Consider the following 16,151-nt stretch of genomic DNA (forward strand, 5'->3'; position numbering starts at 1 on the left):
AAAACCCAAAAACTTTCTATAGGTATGTCAGGAATAAAAGAATGACTAGGGTAAGAGTAGGGCCAGTCAAGGACAGTGGTGGGAAGTTGTGTGTGGAGGCTGAGGAGATAAGCGAGATACTAAATTAATACTTTTCGTCAGTATTCACTCAGGAAAAAGATAATATTGTGGAGGAGAATGCTGAGACCCAGGCTATTAGAATAGATGGCATTGAGGTGCGTAGGGAAGAAGTGTTGGCAATTCTGGACAAGGTGAAAATAGATAAGTCCCCGGGGCCTGATGGGATTTATCCTAGGATTCTCTGGGAAGCCAGGGAAGAGATTGCTGAGCCTTTGGCTTTGAGTTTTAGGTCATCATTGGCTACAGGAATAGTGCCAGAGGACTGGAGGATAGCAAATGTGGTCCCTTTGTTCAAGAAGGGGAGTAGAGATAACCCCGGTAACTATAGGCCGGTGAGCCTAACGTCTGTGGTGGGTAAAGTCTTGGAGAGGATTATAAAAGATATGACTTATAATCATCTAGACAGGAATAATATGATTAGGGATAGTCAGCATGGTTTTGTGAAGGGTAGGTCATGCCTCACAAACCTTATCGAGTTCTTTGAGAAGGTGACTGAACAGGTAGACGAGGGTAGAGCAGTTGATGTGGTGTATATGGATTTCAGTAAAGCGTTTGATAAGGTTCCCCACGGTCGGCTATTGCAGAAAATACGGAGGCTGGGGATTGAGGGTGATTTAGAGATGTGGATCAGAAATTGGCTAGTTGAAAGAAGACAGAGAGTGGTGGTTGATGGGAAATGTTCAGAATGGAGTTCAGTTATGAGTGGCGTACCACAAGGATCTGTTTTGGGGCCGTTGCTGTTTGTCATTTTTATAAATGACCTAGAGGAGGGCGCAGAAGGATGGGTGAGTAAATTTGCAGATGACACTAAAGTCGGTGGAGTTGTAGACAGTGCAGAAGGATGTTGCAGGTTACAGAGGGACATAGATAAGCTGCAGAGCTGGGCTGACAGGTGGCAAATGGAGTTTAATGTGGAGACGTGTGAGGTGATTCACTTTGGAAAGAATAACAGGAATGCGGAATATATGGCTAATGGTAAAATTCTTGGTAGTGTGGATGAGCAGAGGGATCTCGGTGTCCATGTACATAGATCCCTGAAAGTTGCCACCCAGGTTGATAGGGTTGTGAAGAAGGCCTATGGTGTGTTGGCCTTTATTGGTAGAGGGATTGAGTTCCGGAGCCATGAGGTCATGTTGCAGTTGCACAAAACTCTAGTACGGCCGCATTTGGAGTATTGCGTACAGTTCTGGTCGCCTCATTATAGGAAGGACGTGGAAGCTTTGGAACGGGTGCAGAGGAGATTTACCAGGATGTTGCCTGGTATGGAGGGAAATTCTTATGAGGAAAGGCTGATGGACTTGAGGTTGTTTTCGTTAGAGAGAAGAAGGTTAAGAGGTGACTTAATAGAGGCATACAAAATGATCAGAGGGTTAGATAGGGTGGACAGCGAGAGCCTTCTCCCGCGGATGGAGGTGGCTAGCACGAGGGGACATAGCCTTAAATTGAGGGGTAATAGATATAGGACAGAGGTCAGAGGTGGGTTTTTTACGCAAAGAGTGGTGAGGCCGTGGAATGCCCTACCTGCAACAGTAGTGAACTCGCCAACATTGAGGGCATTTAAACGTTTATTGGATAAGCATATGGATGATAAGGGCATAGTGTAGGTTAGATGGCCTTTAGTTTTTTCCATGTCGGTGCAACATCGAGGGCCGAAGGGCCTGTACTGCGCTGTATCGTTCTATGTTCTATGTTCTATGAACATTATGTGAACTAGCGCATTTCTCTAACCTTGCCTGTCTACTCTCTATCTCTGGCCTCACGCAAGTTTTTTATTCCCTCAAGGGACGTGAGTGTCACTGACAAGGCCTGCATTGTTGCCCATCCCTAATTGCCCTTGTGATGGTGTTGACTGCTTCATGGCTTACCTATGTGGTTAGGGTGGCACAGTAGCACAGTGGGTAGCACTGTTCCAGGGAGCCAGGTTCAATTCCCGGCTTGGGCCACTGTCTGTCGGAGTCTGCACTTTCTCCCTGTCTGCGTGGGTTTCGTCGGGGTGCTCCGGTTTCCTCCCACAAGTCCCGAAAGACGTGCTTGTTAGGTGAATTGGACATTCTGAATTCTCCCTCAGTGTACCCGAACAGGGAGTGTGGCGACTTGGGGATTTTCACAATAACCTCATTGCAGTGTTAATGTAAGCCTACTTGTGACACTAATCAAGATTATTACTATTCTGCTCACCCCACTCACTTCATGGTTCAGGCATCCTGCATCTTTCATCTATGCCTGTCCTTCCCTTAGTTTCAACCCCAAATCTTTAACCAAGCATCTACACCCATTCACCATCATCTGTAGCTCCCTACCAGCCAGATTTACCGACCTCGTAGCGCCCAATTTGGTGACAGCGAGAGGCCTCTCATGCAATTTGCAACGTTCGAAATGACTCACGTGATTCAATGAAATCTCACAAGATGTCCAAAGACGTGCATGTTAGGTGGTTTGGCCATGCTAAATTGCCCTTAGTATCCAAAAACGTTTAGGAGGGTTATTGGGTTATGGGGATAGGGTGGAAGTGAGGGCTTAAGTGGGTCAGTGCAGACTTGATGGGCCGAATAGCCTCCTACTGCACTGTATGTTCTATGTAATATCCGAATCTGGATCTCGCCCTCACTGGCCGTGGAAGATTAGCATATTTAAATGAGCCATTCGGCTCATTTAAATATGACTGCATCGGGACCTAGCAGCCGTACCTGGGTGACCTTGCTAGGGTGCCCTTTAGCACTGGTTCACACAAACGTGGAGCAGGCGTAATGGCTCCCCTGGGGCTCTCCCAGGCAAAATTATAGACCCCCGAGTAGTCGGACTCTAGGTAGGATGGCAACCTGGTACTCCCTCTGACACCTGGGCACCTTGGCACTGCCAGGGTACCTGGATGGCACTGCCAAGCTGGCCAGGGCACTGCCAGGATGCCAGACTGGCAGTGCCAAGGTGCCTGTCTGCCAGGTTGCCTGTGCCAGGGGTCGGGCCTGGTGTGCCATGCCCTTAAGAGGTAGGATGAGGGGGGAGCTTGAGAATCTCGGAAGTTAGATGCAGTGGGGGGAATCCAGAGTCTATGGTGGGATCCCTGACGGGGCTTGAAAGATCAGGGCAGCCTTGAAAGACAGCGCCCCGATCCGCGAGTTGTCTTCCTGCACCGATCAGCTTGATAAACAAAATGATGGCCAAGGCCTAAAAAACGGCAAAGTGGTGTTGAATATCAGGGTCTTTAGGGCAGTATGTTGGCGCAGTGGTTAGCATTGCTGCCTCACAGCGCTGAGGACCCAGGTTTGATCCTGACCATGGGTCACTGTCCGTGTGGGGTTTGCATATTGTCTGTGTCTGCGTGGGCCTCACCCCCAGAAGCCAAAAGATGTACAGGGTAAGTGGACTGGACATGCTGAATTGCCCCTTAATTGGAAAAAAAATAATTGGATACTCTAAATTAAAAAAAAGAATATCAGTGTCTTTCTCGGCCCTGCAGATGCCAAATAGCAACCCGTTAAGCACGCCCGAAACGGGACTCTGTTTTTGCCCCGTTGAATCGTACCAGAGATGTTCAGTTCATAGAATTTATGAATCCTAGAATTTTACAAATGGTCCATAGGTTGTTCAATTCAATTATTTTTGTAAATTGATTCCTCTTGCAAGACCGATCTAATATCAACTCAAGAATTTCACTCATTTCAGACAGCCGGGAGCGAAATCTGCAATATGGTCAGCCTGCAATAAGGACAAGGATTTGTCAGGGGGTTGATGCATTTACAGGAGACGGGAATTCATCACTTTTAGTACAGTATTACATCAACACAGCAGTGTGTTAGGAGCATTCGGTCTTACATAAGAACATAAGAAATAGGAGCAGAAATAGATTATGCAGTCCCTCGAGCATGCTTCATTATTCAATATGATGATAGCTAATCATTGGCCTTAATTCAACTTTCTTGCCTTCTCCCATATCCCTTGAATCCCTTTGAGACTAAAAATTTATGTATCCCAGCCTTGAAGGAGAATCCACACCTCTCAGGCGTGCTGCCTTTTCCAAGTTGCAGGGCGAAATTATTTGCAAGCACCTTGCCTTGTGGGCTCTTATAGAAAATTGTTCAAAAGGAAGGGCCACCACAACCTGAATATACAAACTGTGTTGATGGCATGCAGAGGGCCCGACATGACAATGCCAAATGTGCTGCAAGTTGTCATGATACATTCATCCTTACAAATCAGGCTCAATTTGACCTTCTCAGGCAAGGAAATGATGTGAGAAGATGGCTTCTGATGAAGCCTAGCCCCTGAACCCATGGATGATGGGCTCCTTGTGACCTGCATAACAAGCAGCGGAGTGGTACAACAATGCATATGCCTTTAGAAGATTGGCCATTGAGAGGATCATCAAGGTCTCAAAAGCATGGTTTTCAAGCTTTGATGGTTTGGAAAGGTTCTACAGTCTGTGAATCATGAATAATTGCAGTCTGCTGTACTACCCTCAACTTTATCATAAACAAAGGACTGAACTTTCACAATGCAGACAAAGGGGCTAAGATTCTACTGGAGGCAGAATTGCACGGAGCAGAGTTTTCACGAGAATATTCTTCAGTGACTGTAGCAAAGGAACATCAAAGTACATCCATACAAAATCTCCTGTTTAACATCTTTGATGTCAGTGATTAGCACTGCTGCCTCATGGCGCCAAGGACCCGTGTTCGATCCTGGCCCCGGGTCACTTGGAATTTCCGCATTTTCCCCGTGACTGCGTGGGTCTCACCCCCACAACCCAAAGATATGCAGGGTATGAGGATTGGCCACACTGAATCGCCCCTTAATTGGAAAAAAATAGTTGAGTACTCTAAATTTAAAAAAAATAATCGACAGGATTCTCTGACAGCCATCGCCGAAATCGGGAAACGCAATTGGGCGGAGAATCAGTTCCAACACTGAAATTGCAGCAGGCACCGATAGAACATAGAATATTACAGCACAGTACAGGCCCTTCACGGCAATTTGCAATTCGCTGAAGCCTCGACAGCAGGGTCAATGTATTCCGGAACAAATGATCAGTAAACATCGTTTGCATATCATTAGCAGGCCCAACCCGGTATTTTCCGGGGCCTTTGCGATTTTCTGCCTTTTCATGGGCCGAATTCCCAACGGCAAGGTTCACTTGTGCTTTTAAAAATCGAGAAACTTGTGTTGTAGTTGATGGGGGAGAAAGAGGAGGTAGGACATGGAGAGGCATGACCGTGGGCTGCCGGGCTGGCTGGTGAGGGGAGTCTCTGACAGGGCAGGGGGAAGAAGGGACAGGGGAATGGGCCGTGTGGCTGGGGTGACTCCCCATGGGATTAGGGCAGTGCTCAGGCACAGACCGCCATTACCACGGCCTGCAAGGCAGCCATCTGATGCGCACCCCACTGTCCACCCACCTTGGCCCCTGGTTTTGCAGAGTGACACCGGCCATACCCCCCCACCACCCAGCTGGCCACCACCCACCAGCAGGGCATCAGGCGGCCCACCCAGGGCAATGGCCACTGTAGCCCCTATGTGGGTGGGGGCCACGGAGAATACCGCTGGCAAGAGCAACGCCAGTGTGGCCTCCCACCAGCAGGTGGCATTAGATATAAGTCAGGGCACATCAGCTACCTTCAGAAAGTTACAAGACGTACATAAGGACATTCGTCCATAGGGGTAGTTCCAGTGGAGTCTAAAGAAACTCTGAGATAGATTGCTCTATATCTGATCGTTACCTTACCAAGTGTACATTAATAAATCCTGGTTTTGGCTAAGTCATCAGCAGTTCCGTAGATTCCTTGCTAGTCAAAGAACATGGAACACACCAAAGTCGATAAACCGTTTCCGTATCGGAGCAAACCCATCCACAGTCCCTCAAGGCAAACTTGATTTTTTCCAACCTAAGGAATTCCGCGAGGTCGCTCACCCACACCCCCGGTTTTGGGGGCCCGACTCCCTCCATTCCAACAGGATCTGTCTCCGGACACCCCGGTCGGGACGGAAATGTGGCGCAGCGGGACCGAGAATCCCGGCCCCCGGTCTTCCGAAACTCCAAAAATCATCACTTCTGGACTCAGGACCTTCACCCTCAGCACCTCAGACATAACGTCAGCAAACCCCCGACAGAACCCCTCCAGTTTCAGACAGGGACAAAGCATGTGGACATCGTTCGCGGTCCACCCGCATACCGTACAGACCTATCCTCCACCCCCTCAAAAAACATGCTCATTCTGACCACTATCATATGCGCCCTGTGGACTACCTTGTATTGAATAAGACTAAGTCTAGCACACAAAGAGGATGAATAGACCCTCCTCAGACCCTCCTCCCACAGCCCAGCCTCCAACTCCCGCTCCAGCTCTTCCTCCCACTTCCGCTTAACTTCTCCGATCGGAGCGCCCTACCAGTCCATCAATTCCTTATAGATCTCCGACACCGTACACTCACCAACCCCTGTTCTCGACACTACCTTGTCGTGCAACCCCGGGGGCGGCAAATCGGGAAAGGACGGCACCTGTTTTCCATCACATATCCCTGCAAGTACTGGAACGCATTCGCGCTGGGAAGCTCAACTCCTCTAGCAATCCCGCCAAGCTCAAAAAACTGCACCCCATGAATAGGCCTCCAAACCGCTTCAATCCCCACCCGTCCACCACCACGCACCCCCCCCCCCCCCCCCCCCCCCCCCCGCGGCCCGGAGAAACCTGTGATTCCCGCAAATCGGTGCCCAAACCGAGGCATCTTCCAGCCCCAAGTGCTGACTCCACTGTCCTCACATCCTCAGATCACAACCACCGGACTTGTTGAGTACCTGGACAACGAGAACGGCAGAGGCGCCATCAACAGTGCCCCTAAGCTAGTGTCCTTGCAAGAGGCTGCCTCCATCCGCTCCCACGCCAACTCCTCCCCTGTTTCTTGACCATGGCTATATTTGCTGCCCAGTAGTAGTTCATCGAATTTGGCAAGGCCAGCGCCCTCTCCCCACCCTGCCTCCCCATGTCCCCACTCCAGCAGCACTTTCTTCACCCGTGGAACTTTCCTCGCCCATACAAACCCCGAGATCAATAAAAATCGGAAGGTTCTGGAACACAAATCAAAATCCCAGGAGTACCTTCATCTTCATGGACTGCTCACCATGACAGTGTCAATGACAGCGGGAGCAGGTCCTGCCTCTTAAAATCCCCCTTCATCTGCTCCACCAGCCGTGCCAAATTCAACTTATGTAACTGCTCCCATCCCTGCACCACCTAATTGCCCAGATACCTGAAACTCGTCCCCACGTCCCCACCACCTTAATTGGCAGCTCACCCAACCTGCTCTCCTGCCCTCTCATCTGGATCGGGAAGACAGCACTCTTGTTTAACTTTTATTATTATTACCCAGAGAACTGGTCAAATTCCTCCAAAATGCCCATGATCCCCCACAATACCTTCCAATGTGTCCGATATCTAAAGCAATAAATTGTCCGCATATAGCGAGACCCTGTGCTCCACCGCCCCCCTCCCGGACTATCTCCTACCAACCCCTTGATGCTCTGAGCGCCATTGCCAATGGCTCAATCGTCATGGCAAAGAGCAACAGGGTGAGTGGGCATCCCTGCCTTGTCCCACGATGCAGCCTGAAATACCCAAACTCACCCGGTTCGTCCTTACACTCGCTGCCGCCGCCCAATTCAACAACCGGACCCAATCCACAAACCCCTGCAGGACCAGAACCACCCCAGTACCTCCCGCAAACATTCCCATTCTACCTGATCAAAGGCCTTCTCTGTGTCCATAGCAACCTCCACATTCCATCCCTCCAAGGGCCTCCACATTCCGACCCTCCAAGGGCGGTGCTAACTCCTGAACAATCGCTGAATCGGCCCCGGTGTGACACCAGTTTTGCTGTCGTGGAAGACTACGAATCCTGCCCCGGTGTCAACACTTTGTCTCAGGAATGGAAAATCCCACCAAATATCTTTGATACCAAAGCCTTCTCTCCTCCTTCCCCACTTTCAAATAAACGCTCATTCCTGTAAGCTACTACTCATTCAAAAGTATAAAATCTCTCCCAAAGCCAATCTCAGGTGAGGGAGGTGATAATTCTAGTAGGTTTGTTGCCATGAACACCAAAGGGCCTATTATCTATGGCAGGAGCTGCATTAGATGACAAACTGCCTAGACGTCCACAGCAGGAGACTACAAAGATTTTCGCACCAAGGCCTCATCAGTGTCACATCTGAACCCAGCAGTTTACAAGGTAGTTTTGCCTGTCAGCCCACATGGGTTGCCAATTGGTGGGCAAAGTTAAAATTGGCTTGCAGCAGTCTGTTTCTCTTGTCAATTTTTTTGAGGGGAACTTGCAGGTCAGAATTGATTAAATGAGGGCATCATCTTCTGTGCCTGCCTTATCCTGCCCTCCTGCCTTGTTTGGCTGTACAGTGCCAGTGTATCCTGTAGTCGACATTCTTGACTATATTTGGTGAAAAAAACAGTGACATTAGCCAAGAGTCAAATGAGTGAACCAAGCCCTGATTCTTCTGTCCACTCAGACTCCTGCTGCCCAAGTTATTCAGATCCACTTCATTTGATCAATCTGTTCCCTGTTGTTTGTGATGTCTCCTAGTTCAACAATATCATCTGCAAATTTAGGACGTTTTTTTTTCCAAGGTTGAAATTAACTTTTCATGCAATCAACAGAACATATTTATTTTAAAGAAGGTCAGGGGGCTAATGGAATGTTGGCTTTTATCTCAAGAGAGTTGGAGTTGGTATTCGCTGCAGTTCAGAAGAATGATGGGAATCTCATAGAAACCTGTAAAATTCCAGCAGGACTAGACAGGTTAGATGCAAGAAAGATGTTCCTGATGGTGGGGGTGTCCAGAACCAGGAATCACTGTCTAAGGGTATGGGATAGATCATTTTGGACTGAGATGAGAAGAAATTTTTTCACCGAGTGGTGAGGCTGTGGAACTCATTACCACAAAAAGCAGTTGAGGCCAAAACACTGTGGGCTGGATTCTCCAAAAATGGGGCTATGTCCCCACGCTGGCATATAAATGCTGGCATTTCACTCCCCAGTTTCCTCCAAACATTAACAGCGATTCACTTACCTGCAGGGGGCTAGCAGGGACCCGGGGAGCTTCTCTCAGCTTTGGCTGAGGATACGGGCCCAGCACTTCCGGTTCCAAGTCCATGCATGGCAGCAACCTCCAGTGGCCGCGCAGAGCGTCATGGCTGACTCGGACTGTGGACCATCATGAAGAAACAAGGCCCCCTGATCGACCCCGCGCCCTTGCATTGGACCGGCCCGATCACTGCCCCGGCCGCACATAAGGCCCCTCCCTGGTGCTAGATCCCCCTGCCCCCACCAGGGCGGCCTCGGACTGAGCCCGCAGCCGCCGCGCGAGAGTCCCGACCAGCCATACGTAGTTAGAACCACAACGCCAGGAAATCGGCCGGTCAGGAGCGGATTATCGCTGGGGGGGGGCCTCTGGCAATGCCCCCCCCCCCCCAGCCACGCGGCGTGATTCACGGACGAGCGACTCTCCAGGGCCCGGAGAATCACCTGAGCGGCGCCGGGCGCGATCCGGTCGGGAACATCGATTCTCCACCCCCGTGCCAAACGCGATTTTGACGCTGGGCTGTGGAGAATCCAGCCCATGTTTTCAAGAAGCAGTTAGATACAGCACTTGGGGCAAAGGGGATCAAAAGATATAGGGGAAGGTGGAATCAGGCTATTGACTTGGATGATCTGCCTATTTTTAATATTTTATTGAAGCAAAATTTTCATTATAACAAACAAATTTACCAATGATACAACATTTTCATTATAACAAACAACCCACCAACAATACAACCCCAACCCAATCCTATGGTTAAACTACACCCACCTCGACCTCCTGAACCCCTTCTCCCCATAAAGAAAACAACCATAGCAAACCCTAACCCAAGTAAGAAGACAAACTCCTTGCCCTCTCCCTAACTGCTGACTGTAAGTAACTCCCTGAAAAAGGAGATGAAAGGTTGCCACCTCAAGTAGAACCCTTCCACCGACCCCTCAAGGTATACTTAATCTTCTCCGAGTGTAGAAATTCCATCAAATCCCCCAACCAATCCAAGGACTTAGACGGCACCGGGGACCTCCAACCAAACAGAATTGGCCTCCAGGCCATTAGCGAGGCGAAGGCTAAGACATCCGCCTTTGTCCCCGGCGAATCAGACACTCAAAGATGGCCACTAACGGGCACGGCTCCAACTGAACTCCCCAAATCCCTGATAAAGTAATAAAAAATGAAACCCAGAAGCTGACAAGCTTAGGGTAATACCAGAACATGTGCATATGATTCACAGGTCTCTTAGAACATCACTCACACCTATGCTCCACCCCCGGGAAAAACCCACTCCTGCATCCCCTAGTCAGGTGCACCACCTTAAACTGGATCAGACTTAACCTTGCACACAAGGATATGAAGTTGATCCTATGCAGAACCTTAATCCACCCCAGGACCAAACCCAGCACTTCCTCCCACTTCTCTTTACCTCTTCCAACACAGGTCATCGTATCACACCCCTTGAGGCCTCCACAAGATGTCCACCGTCATCAACCCTTATACCTCTGTGCCCGAATGGTACTTTCAATGTCAGCACTCCCGCACCTTCCCACCCTACTCCCCACAATCCTGCGCCCCCCTCCCAAACTAGACCGAAAAAAAAGAAATATCTAAAACCCTACCATCCTCTCTCCATCTTGTCCACCACATCTCTTCGGTTTATTGGCTTTCCCGCGTACGGTGGCCCCCACACAAGGCCCATGCCTTACCTGGACCTGCCACATCATCCACACCCGACCCATCATAACTACTGTCCCACCCTCCAGATCGCCCCCAAACTCAGAACATGTGACTCACATCAATAAAAAGAAAACAGGGAAGGGAATAATAGAGAAAGGGAAAATAAAGAAACACAAATAAACAACAACTGAACTATCAACAATATGAACAACACAATTCAAACATAATTCAACATATTTACAATCTCCCAATCCCCTGGTCACCGAGTGTCCAAGTGCTCCTGATTCTAAAAGGTGATCCATAAACGAGCCAGATGCAGAACCCAAAGTTCAGCCTTCTTTATGCAGAATCACCTTGACTCAGTTTAGCCAGTTCCCAGAGTAGATACGAATCAAGCTCCCCTCCCATGTACTCTTCTTCACTTGTCTGGCCCATCTCAGGATTCTCTCCTTGTCCAAGAAACGGGCACCCTTGGCTACTTGCCCGCTTTCGGCTTCTTTCTAAGCGCTCTATCCGCTCGGTCAATTTCGAGGGGGCGGTCGAAGGCTCTCACCCATCAATTTCTCCCAACATCTGTGCTATATATTCCGTGGCCTGCGAGTCCTCTATCCCCTCCGGCAGACCAGTGGTTCTGGTGGTGCCTGTAAAGCCGACCCAGAATAATGAGATCCTCCGTCAGTTTCTGTACTTGGAGCCTCATTCATGATGTATTTTTAAAAAAAATTTTTAGAGTACCCAATTCATTTTTTCCAATTAAGGGGCAATTTAGCGTAGCCAATCCACCTATCTTGCACATCTTTGGGTTGTGGGGGCGAAACCCACGCAAACACGGGGAGAATGTGCAAACTCCACATGGACAGTGACCCAGAGCCAGGATCGAACCTGGGACCTCGGCGCCATGAGGCAGCAGGGCTAACCCACTGTGCCACCATGCTGCCCTTCATTCATGATGTATAAGTGTGTTCCCTCTAAGTCACCTGGTGGGCCAGCAACTAATTCACACGCCTGCTGTCAGCTGGCAGGTTCAAAAGTCCCAGCACCCAAAACACTCATGTCATTCTCTCCAGACCACCATCTTCACCATTGATGGAACCATCAATTCACCAGACACGTATTTCCGATGTGAATCTAGGCTTTGATCGACTTACTTCAGAGCCAGCCTGTTGCCTGTCGATGAACTCGTAGTGACCCAGGCTGACTCTGGACACGGATACTTATATAGCTGCACTAGGGGGAGGAGTCATGGGCGGAACCAAGGGTGGAGCCCAGTACAAGTTCCTAAGTGCTCCCAGCGCTACTCCCCCTAGTGGTAGGATGGCGCTACTGCGCTTACAATAACAGTGTGAATTAGTATATATACATTCATATATTACCTTCACCACAACCATACAGTGCAAGATGTCAGCATCCCAGAGGATAAAGGCTAGCTGCCTCAAGAAGAGGTCTGTTCCTTGATTCAACGCCCTCCCCACAAGCCCATGCCCACTTGGACCGCAACCACATTTGAGTGTTATAGATGGAAAGAAAGGATGGGATTCTCCTGTTTTCAGTCTATGTGCGGTCTCGAGTGATTCCAAAATCTGCTTTTTAAATTGCGCCGTTGAAATGTCCACCAGCTGGTCTGTGGACCATTAAGCCGGAAATGGCTACTCCGAGCTCCAGCTCCAAGTCATCGCGTCTTCAGCCACAATCCCGAGGGCCTCATGGTCTGCGTGCAGCCGCTTCTTTGTACCATTATTCCTGGGTGTGTAGAGTGCCAGACATCATTCAGGGTAGTGCCGCTTACTTAGTCGGGTGTTTGAAAAAACATTCTACCCATGTTCAGCCGTCCGACCGGGGTTACCAGGATAAAAAGAACATCCCCAGGCAGGAGCTACCAAATTCGCGACCGTCTACCAAATGGTCGCCATCGGAAGTCAATTAAAATTTATTAATGGAAAAATCAAGGGTGGAATTTAATGCCTTTCCCCATGGTGAGTCTGATGGCAGAGGGCATTTAATCAGGCGGCTGGGTGGCATCTGTGGACCCTGGCTTCTTCTGCCACTGCCTCGGTTCTGTGTCGGGAAGGCCTGTGAACAGCCTTCCTGTCTCACCACCATTGGAGGCCCTTACAAATGGCAATTTCTAAGGTCCTCATCCCTATCTTATTCACCTCCCTCCACTTCTGGTATTCATCCAGTGGCAGGTGGGGAACCTGCCATATGGTTAGCCCATAAAGCAAAACCCTGTTATGGTTTTGTGCAAATTTTCCAAGCGGTCCTTTGTTCTACGATATCAAATATCAAGAAGTGGGGGGTGCTCTGTTGACAACCAACCCCTGCTCTTTCATTGCGCCCCCTACCCTGCAATACCTGGACCATGTCCTACCCCTACCATCATTCACTGACAATCCTAGGCCTCAGGTGGGTATAGTATGGCAGCAGCATCGCTTCCTCGGTGGCACTGACAAACAATGAAGAGCTGCCAGCCCCTGACTGTACGCAGCTATCAGCAGGCGGGACATCCTGCCCCCAAGATCCTTGATCCTGGAAAAGGCCCACTGCTGCCCAGTTTAGTACCTAATTGGCACTTCATTTGGTAGACCATCCTGAAAAAAGGAGAGTTTGGACTCTCCCGAGCTCACAAACTAGTGGTCAAGGTTATTGATGCCTTCAATAAATACTGCCCCAATGTTGGAAATTGTACTTCACATGCAGGCTTTATCTCAAAGACCAAACAATTAATTATGTGGTGACCATAACATTGAATATGCTTGTTTCATGAAATTTAATATGTAAAATTGTTCACGACTATACCATAACTTCTTTAACAGAATGGCAATATTGAGTAAAATTATAAAAATACTGCAACGTACAATGTACTCTTCTCATGTTGTGTAATCTGAGTATAATCACGCTGTCTGTAATACGGTTTAAGTTGCTAAGCTACAAATATCTGTGCCTAAGTGTATGCAGGATGAATAACATATTGTAAGTGGAAATATTCTCTGCAATGCTGAGTCATAATGGAACTACTGAAGACTTCTGTCATCAACTCTGTTAAATAGTTATGTTCCTGTTAATTGATATAGTTGCCTTGAAACAAGTTCCAGTTGAAATGGTTGAAAAGCATTTAAATTGAACCCTAGCTCTCACCAATACATTCACACTATGCTAGAGCTCACACTGCAGTTATGTTGCACTTAGGACAGCAGGACAGTTTACAGGCAGCAGGAACAACGTCAGATTGCTTTGATATGAAATGCAGTCTAGCTGCTAAAAGAAGGTTCTCTGTGTGAAAAATTTCAAATTGTTAATATTTTTAATATTTTGAGAATAGGCACATGAATTGCATTTTCTCAACATTAAAAAGACTGTTTCAGGATGTCTAATAATCCACACCCCAGAGGTGTAATATGACCTTGCATTGCTGCAATCTGGAGTCAGTTGAGACCTATATTCAGTGCATCAACATAAAAGTGGCACTATAACTGCTCCCTCCGAGATTCTCTGCATGCACACGAGAAGCATATAATCTAAAGTGGCATTATAAACAGTCAATACGTATATTGGAAATATATAAGATGTCGATAGAAAAAAAATGACATGCACATACATGTGTACAAAATGCAGTTGGGCTGGAGAGAATTATTGTCTGTATTTTAATCCCAATATTTTGATGAGTATAAATGTTGCTGTTGTTGTAATGAGCTAAATCAGCTGTTACCCTATACATAGTATTCATATGCTGAGAACAGTGTTGCTCAGAGCAACTGAATAATATGTTCTGTGTTTTGTTGAAAAAATCTTTGGAATTTGAACAATGAAGGTACAAAATAAGGGCATTTAAATGGTCACTGGATAGATAGACATATGGATGAAAATGGAATAGTGTAGGTCAGATAGGCTTCAGATGGTTTCACGGGTCGGCGCAACATCGAGGGCCGAAGGGCCCGTACTGTGCTGTAATGTTCTATCTTCTATGTTCTAATTCCACTAGGCAATAGTGTTTCAACAGCCTATTTTCCTCAGCTTGATTTTTTTCCTTTTTTAGTTTATTATCACTTATTTTGTACTAGCACCTCAGATACTTTCTGAACATAGTACTTAAAACAATATAAGGCAGCAATAAGCAGTGCCCCGAAAGAGCATAAATATTTCATGTACAAATGAAGGTATTGTTATTTCAATACAGTTTAAAAACAAAAGTCATCTTATTTTGGGCGCGATTTAACAGGAATATTTCCAAAGCCATTACTGCATCGGAAAGCAGCTCGCCGCGGCATAGCATGGTCGATGAAAGCCAGGAGACCCCGTTCCCAGGACCTAACCAACTCGCAACATCTTGCGAAACCGAACGTGATCTCGCAAGGTGTTGCGTTGGGTGGGATCGCTTTTTGGAAAATCTGTATATTAGAGCGAGGCAGCTCTAATATGCAGATTTCCAAGGTACTGTTGCTAAATGTTGCTCAGTGTGCCTTACACTTAATTGCTCTGTTTTATAACCTTTGCTCTAGAGTCGCCAGGTATCTTTATGATACCGCCACGAGGTTTAAGTTCAAGTGCTGAAAAATAACTCAATACACCAGTTAGTACGGTTCAAATCAAAACACATTTATTATATACACAGTCAATCGCTACTCATGCATAAAATACTACTCACTAGGCTATTTCTAACACTAACAGGCCAATATTTAGCTTTGGAAAAGGGACCCACTAGGTCAGGGGAACAATTGGCCTCTCGTTCGATCCTGAGTCTGCAGGCTTCCAGCTGGTATGGACTAATGGTTAGGAGCGCCTATCTCGTAGCGTGCGTTGACTGGACACTTACTTGGTTGGTGCAGCTGCTAGGCAAATCTCTCCGAGTTGAGAGTCACGGTCGAGTTCTTTGAGAGCTGCGAAGAAGAACGAATTGAACTTGGGGACTCTACTTTATAGTCCCCAGGGGCTTTGCGCCCTTTTGGGCGGACCCCATAACTGGTTCCAAGTGATTGGACTGAGTTCTGATCACTTGGATCGATTTGTCCAATACTGGAGCTGTTCCCTGATTGCTGGGCGGTTCCTAAGTGTCTGTTGGCCTTCCTTTGTCTTGGCTCCTGCTGGCGCCGAGGAGTCTGGTTTGGTCTTGATTACTCTTAATGTTACCAATTGTTCCCGGGGATCGCTCATTACTATGCAGATGGTTTTTGGTTTCGAGTCTGTCTGGGTTCTGCAAGTTCTAATATACAGGAAACTTTGCACCTACTTGTTTTCCAGTCCTTGGCTGAATTTCCCTGCATTCTTAGCGAATCTCCATTTTAAA

The 16,151-nt window shown here is 47.9% G+C and overlaps 1 protein-coding gene across 5 annotated transcripts in view; it reads left to right on the forward strand.

The window, feature by feature from the left end:
* Positions 1-16,151, forward strand: part of pitpnc1a (phosphatidylinositol transfer protein cytoplasmic 1a) — a 384,643-nt gene that overhangs the window by 121,095 nt on the left and 247,397 nt on the right. The window lies entirely within an intron of this gene.

Source organism: Scyliorhinus canicula, chromosome 18 (assembly GCF_902713615.1).
Source record: "Scyliorhinus canicula chromosome 18, sScyCan1.1, whole genome shotgun sequence".
NCBI classification, from domain to species: domain Eukaryota; kingdom Metazoa; phylum Chordata; class Chondrichthyes; order Carcharhiniformes; family Scyliorhinidae; genus Scyliorhinus; species Scyliorhinus canicula.